This window comes from Lissotriton vulgaris, chromosome 4_1, assembly GCF_964263255.1.
Source record: "Lissotriton vulgaris chromosome 4_1, aLisVul1.2, whole genome shotgun sequence".
In the NCBI taxonomy this organism is placed as follows: Eukaryota; Metazoa; Chordata; class Amphibia; order Caudata; family Salamandridae; genus Lissotriton; species Lissotriton vulgaris.
In genome coordinates, this window is record NC_141691.1 from 1,302,692,254 (window position 1) to 1,302,699,820 (window position 7,567).

The following is a 7,567-nucleotide window of genomic DNA, read 5'->3' on the forward strand; positions in this document are numbered from 1 at the left end:
ACAGGCCGGTCTGCACAAATTCCTGGAAGTCCAGCATATGAAGAAGTGCTAATGATAGTTAACCCGGGAGATTTGGAAAGCTTAATTTCGGAGGTTTACCATGACGTTATAAATATATATTATCAACATGAAGAAACTAATATGACTTTAAAAAAATTACAATACAAAAGAGATTTTCATACTTAGTGTTAGAACTTAGAACCATTAATGTTTTTTCCATGTGTTTCACCAATAAATAACAATTCATCACCTATATGCAATTGATTCATTTAATCATTCTATCAGCTTCCCCTCAAAGGAAATATAGAGATACACATGATACAAAAGAAAATACATCTATTTTCAACATTAAAGGAGCATCAAGTATTGGCTTAGAGACTGATTGAAAGTATGTTCTTGGCATTGTTAACTTTATGCTCTAAAGACTAAACTAATAGGCTCAATAAATATATAGCATACTATTGAAGAAATAGCAGATGATGAAGTGCTACCGATTGTTAACCCGGGATAGTTGGAAAGCTTATATTCAGCTGTTTACATTCATACTATCTTTATATTTCATCAACAAGACAAAACAAAAATGACCTCAATAAGTTGCAATAAATAAGAGATTTAGTTACTTGGCGTTAGAACTTAGAACCATTAATAGATATTCCAGGAGCTTTCAGAATAATAATTAATTCTACAACTATATCAAATGCATTCATCCAATCCTTCAAGCAGCGTTTGATCCAAGGTGATAAACAGTCAAAAATGAGACACAAGAAAAATTAATCTTTTTTCAAACAATTAAACTTGGCCTGTACAGGGATCGAACCTGTGACCTTGGCGTTATTAGCACCACGCTCTAACCATCTGAGCTAACAGGCCATTTTGCACAAATTCCTGGAAGTCCAGCATATGAAGAAGTGCTAATGACAGTTAACCCGGGAGATATGGAAAGCTTAATTTCGGAGGTGTACCATGAAGTTATAAATATAAATTATCAACATGAAGAAACTAATATGACTTTAGAAAAATTACAATACAAAATAGATTTTCATACTTAGTGTTAGAACTTAGAACCATTAATGTTTTTTCCATGTGTTTTAGCAATAAATAACAATTCATCACCTATATGCAATTGATTCATCTAATCATTCTATCAGCTTCCCCTCAAAGGAAATATAGACATACACATTATACAGAAGAAAATACATCTATTTTCAACATTAAAGGAGCATCACTTATTGGCTTGGAGACTGATTGAAAGTATGTCCTTGGCATTTTTAACTTTATGCTCTAAAGACTAAACTAATAGGCTCACTAAATATATAGCATACTATTGAAGAAATAGCAGATGATGAAGTGCTACTGATTGTTAACCCGGGATAGTTGGAAAGCTTATATTCAGCTGTTTACATTCATACTATCTTTATATTTCATCAACAAGACAAAACAAAAATGACCTCAATAAATTGCAATAAATAAGAGATTTAGTTACTTGGCGTTAGAACTTAGAACCAATTATAGATATTCCAGGAGCTTTCAGAATGATAATTAATTCTACAACTATATCAAATGTATTCATCCAATCCTTCAAGTAGCTTTTGATCCAAGGTGATAAACAGTCAAAAATGAGACACAAGAAAAATGTATCTTTTTACAAACAATTAAACTTGGCCTGTACAGGGATCGGACCTGTGACCTTGGCGTTATTAGCACCACGCTCTAACCATCTGAGCTAACAGGCCATTTTGCACAAATTCATGGAAGTCCAGCATATGAAGAAGTGCTAATGATAGTTAACCCGGGAGATTTGGAAAGCTTAATTTCAGAGGTGTACCATGAAGTTATAAATATAAATTATCAACATGAAGAAACTAATATGACTTTAGAAAAATTACAATACAAAAGAGATTTTCATACTTAGTGTTAGAACTTAGAACCATTAATGTTTTTTCCATGTGTTTTAGCAATAAATAACAATTCATCACCTATATGCAATTGATTCATCTAAACATTCTATCAGCTTCCCCTCAAAGGAAATATAGACATACACATTATACAGAAGAAAATACATCTATTTTCAACATTAAAGGAGCATCAAGTATTGGCTTGGAGACTGATTGAAAGTATGTCCTTGGTATTTTTAACTTTATGCTCTACAGACTAAACTAATAGGCTCAATAAATACATAGCATACTATTGAAGAAATAGCAGATGATGAAGTGCTACTGATTGTTAACCCGGGATAGTTGGAAAGCTTATATTCAGCTGTTTACATTCATACTATTTTTATATTTCATCAACAAGACAAAACAAAAATGACCTCAATAAATTGCAATAAATAAGAGATTTAGTTACTTGGTGTTAGAACTTAGAACCATTAATAGATATTCCAGGAGCTTTCAGAATAATAATTAATTCTACAACTATATCAAATGTATTCATCCAATCCTTCAAGCATCGTTTGATCCAAGGTGATAAACAGTCAAAAATGAGACACAAGAAAAATTAATCTTTTTTCAAACAATTAAACTTGGCCTGTATAGGGATCAAACCTGTGACCTTGGCGTTATTAGCACCACGCTCTAACCATCTGAGCTAACAGGCCGGTCTGCAAAAATTCGTGGAAGTCCAGCATATGAAGAAGTGCTAATGATAGTTAACCCGGGAGATTTGGAAAGCTTAATTTCGGAGGTTTACCATGAAGTTATAAATATATAATATCAACATGAAGAAACTAATATGACTTTAGAAAAATTACAATACAAAAGAGATTTTCATACTTAGTGTTAGAACTTAGAGCCATTAATGTTTTATCCATGTGTTTTAGCAATAAATAACAATTCATCACCTATATGCAATTGATTCATCTAATCATTGTGTCAGCTTCCCCTCGAAGGAAATATAGACATAAAAATGATACTGAAGAAAATACATCTATTTTCAACATTAAAGGAGCATCAAGTATTGGCTTAGAGACTGATTGAAAGTATGTTCTTGGCATTGTTAACTTTATGCTCTAAAGACTAAACTAATAGGCTCAATAAATATATAGCATACTATTGAAGAAATAGCAGATGATGAAGTGCTACCGATTGTTAACCCGGGATAGTTGGAAAGCTTATATTCAGCTGTTTACATTCATACTATCTTTATATTTCATCAACAAGACAAAACAAAAATGACCTCAATAAATTTCAATAAATAAGAGATTTAGTTACTTGGCGTTAGAACTTAGAACCATTAATAGATATTCCAGGAGCTTTCAGAATAATAATTAATTCTACAACTATATCAAATGCATTCATCCAATCCTTCAAGCAGCGTTTGATCCAAGGTGATAAACAGTCAAAAATGAGACACAAGAAAAATTATTCTTTTTTCAAACAATTAAACTTGGCATTTTTCAGGGATCGAACCTGTGACCTTGGCGTTATTAGCACCACGCTCTAACCATCTGAGCTAACAGGTCATTTTGCACAAGTTCCTGGAAGTCCAGCATATGAAGAAGTGCTAATGATAGTTAACCCGGGAGATTTGGAAAGCTTAATTTCAGAGGTTTACCATGAAGTTATAAATATATATTATCAACATGAAGAAACTAATATGACTTTAGAAAAATTACAATACAAAAGAGATTTTCATACTTAGTGTTAGAACTTAGAGCCATTAATGTTTTTTCCATGTGTTTTAGCAATAAATAACAATTCATCACCTATATGCAATTGATTCATTTAATCATTCTATCAGCTTCCCCTCAAAGGAAATATAGAGATACACATGATACAGAAGAAAATACATCTATTTTCAACATTAAAGGAGCATCAAGTATTGGCTTGGAAACTGATTGAAAGTATGTCCCTGGCATTTTTAACTTTATGCTCTACAGACTAAACTAATAGGCTCAATAAATACATAGCATACTATTGAAGAAATAGCAGATGATGAAGTGCTACTGATTGTTAACCCGGGATAGTTGGAAAGCTTATATTCAGCTGTTTACATTCATACTATTTTTATATTTCATCAACAAGACAAAACAAAAATGACCTCAATAAATTGCAATAAATAAGAGATTTAGTTACTTGGCGTTAGAACTTAGAACCAATTATAGATATTCCAGGAGCTTTCAGAATAATAATTAATTCTACAACTATATCAAATGTATTCATACAATCCCTCAAGTAGCTTTTGATCCATGGTGATAAACAGTCAAAAATGAGACACAAGAAAAATTAATCTTTTTACAAACAATTAAACTTGGCCTGTACAGGGATCGAACCTGTGACCTTGGCGTTATTAGCACTACGCTCTAACCATCTGAGCTAACAGGCCGTTTTGCACAAATTCCTGGAAGTCCAGCATATGAAGAAGTGCTAATGATAGTTAACCCGGGAGATTTGGAAAGCTTAATTTCAGAGGTTTACCATGAAGTTATACTTATATAATATCAACATGAAGAAACTAATATGACTTTAAAAAATTACAATACAAAAGAGATTTTCATACTTAGTGTTAGAACTTAGAACCATTAATGTTTCTTCCATGTGTTTTAGCAATAAATAACAACCATCTGAGCTAACAGGCCATTTTGCACAAATACCTGGAAGTCGAGCATATGAAGAAGTGCTAATGATAGTTAACCCGGGAGATTTGGAAAGCTTAATTTCAGAGGTGTACCATGAAGTTATAAATATAAATTATCAACATGAAGAAACTAATATGACTTTAGAAAAATTACAATACAAAAGAGATTTTCATACTTAGTGTTAGAACTTAGAGCCATTAATGTTTTTTCAATGTGTTTTAGCAATAAATAACAATTCATCACCTATATGCAATTGATTCATCTAATCATTCTATCAGCTTCCCCTCAAAGGAAATATAGAGATACACATGATACAGAAGAAAATACATCTATTTTCAACATTAAAGGAGCATCAAGTATTGGCTTGGAAACTGATTGAAAGTATGTCCCTGGCATTTTTAACTTTATGCTCTAAAGACTAAACTAATAGGCTAACTAAATATATAGCATACTATTGAAGAAATAGCAGATGATGAAGTGTTACTGATTGTTAACCCGGGATAGTTGGAAAGCTTATATTCAGCTGTTTACATTCATACTATCTTTATATTTCATCAACAAGACAAAACAAAAATGACCTCAATGAATTGCAATAAATAAGAGATTTAGTTACTTGGCATTAGAACTTAGAACCATTAATAGATATTCCAGGAGCTTTCAGAATAATAATGAATTCTACAACTATATCAAATGTATTCATCCAATCCTTCAAGCAGCATTTGATCCAAGGTGATAAACAGTCAAAAATGAGATACAAGAAAAATTAATCTTTTTACAAACAATTAAACTTGGCCTGTACAGGGATCGAACCTGTGACCTTGGCGTTATTAGCACCATGCTCTAACCATCTGAGCTAACAGGCCATTTTGGACAAATTACTGGAAGTCCAGCATATGAAGAAGTGCTAATGATAGTTAACCCGGGAGATTTGGAAAGCTTAATTTCAGAGGTTTACCATGAAGTTATAAATATATAATATCAACATGAAGAAACTTATATGACTTTAAAAAAATTACAATACAAAAGAGATGTTCATACTTAGTGTTAGAACTTAGAACCATTAATGTTTTTTCCATGTGTTTTAGCAATAAATAACAATTCATCACCTATATGCAATTGATTCATTTAATCATTCTATCAGCTTCCCCTCAAAGGAAATATAGAGATACACATGATACAAAAGAAAATACATCTATTTTCAACATTAAAGGAGCATCAAGTATTGGCTTGGAGACGGATTGAAAGTATGTCCTTGGCATTTTTACCTTTATGCTCTAAAGACTAAACTAATAGGCTCACTAAATATATAGCATACTATTGAAGAAATAGCAGATGATGAAGTGCTACTGATTGTTAACCCGGGATAGTTGGAAAGCTTATATTCAGCTGTTTACATTCATACTGTTTTTATATTTCATCAACAAGACAAAACAAAAATGACCTCAATAAATTGCAATAAATAAGAGATTTAGTTACTTGGCGTTAGAACTTAGAACCAATTATAGATATTCCAGGAGCTTTCAGAATAATAATTAATTCTACAACTATATCAAATGTATTCATACAATCCTTCAAGTAGCTTTTGATCCATGGTGATAAACAGTCAAAAATGAGACACAAGAAAAATTAATCTTTTTACAAACAATTAAACTTGGCCTGTACAGGGATCGAACCTGTGACCTTGGCGTTATTAGCACTACGCTCTAACCATCTGAGCTAACAGGCCGTTTTGCACAAATTCCTGGAAGTCCAGCATATGAAGAAGTGCTAATGTTAGTTAACCCGGGAGATTTGGAAAGCTTAATTTCAGAGGTTTACCATGAAGTTATACTTATATAATATCAACATGAAGAAACTAATATGACTTTAAAAAATTACAATACAAAAGAGATTTTCATACTTAGTGTTAGAACTTAGAACCATTAATGTTTCTTCCATGTGTTTTTAGCAATAAATAACAACCATCTGAGCTAACAGGCCATTTTGCACAAATACCTGGAAGTCGAGCATATGAAGAAGTGCTAATGATAATTAACCCGGGAGATTTGGAAAGCTTAATTTCAGAGGTGTACCATGAAGTTATAAATATAAATTATCAACATGAAGAAACTAATATGACTTTAGAAAAATTACAATACAAAAGAGATTTTCATACTTAGTGTTAGAACTTAGAGCCATTAATGTTTTTTCAATGTGTTTTAGCAATAAATAACAATTCATCACCTATATGCAATTGATTCATCTAATCATTCTATCAGCTTCCCCTCAAAGGAAATATAGAGATACACATGATACAGAAGAAAATACATCTATTTTCAACATTAAAGGAGCATCAAGTATTGGTTTGGAAACTGATTGAAAGTATGTCCCTGGCATTTTTAACATTATGCTCTAAAGACTAAACTAATAGGCTCACTAAATATATAGCATACTATTGAAGAAATAGCAGATGATGAAGTGTTACTGATTGTTAACCCGGGATAGTTGGAAAGCTTATATTCAGCTGTTTACATTCATACTATCTTTATATTTCATCAACAAGACAAAACAAAAATGACCTCAATAAATTGCAATAAATAAGAGATTTAGTTACTTGGTGTTAGAACTTAGAACCATTAATAGATATTCCAGGAGCTTTCAGAATAATAATTAATTCTACAACTATATCAAATGTATTCATCCAATCCTTCAAGCATCGTTTGATCCAAGGTGATAAACAGTCAAAAATGAGACACAAGAAAAATTAATCTTTTTTCAAACAATTAAACTTGGCCTGTACAGGGATCGACCCTGTGACCTTGGCATTATTAGCACCACGCTCTAACCATCTGAGCTAACAGGCTGGTCTGCACAAATTCCTGGAAGTCCAGCATATGAAGAAGTGCTAATGATAGTTAACCCGGGAGATTTGGAAAGCTTAATTTCGGAGGTTTACCATGACGTTATAAATATATAATATCAACATGAAGAAACTAATATGACTTTAGAAAA

At 31.9% G+C, this 7,567-nt stretch overlaps 2 non-coding genes across 2 annotated transcripts; both read right to left on the minus strand.

The window, feature by feature from the left end:
- Positions 1-796: 796 nt before the first annotated feature.
- On the minus strand, positions 797-870 carry TRNAI-AAU (transfer RNA isoleucine (anticodon AAU)). Its single transcript has one exon. It is a non-coding gene; the product is annotated as a tRNA-Ile (tRNA).
- A 4,495-nt stretch (positions 871-5,365) lies between these two features.
- On the minus strand, positions 5,366-5,439 carry TRNAI-AAU (transfer RNA isoleucine (anticodon AAU)). The gene has a single exon. It is a non-coding gene; the product is annotated as a tRNA-Ile (tRNA).
- Between the last annotated feature and the right edge of the window lie 2,128 nt (positions 5,440-7,567).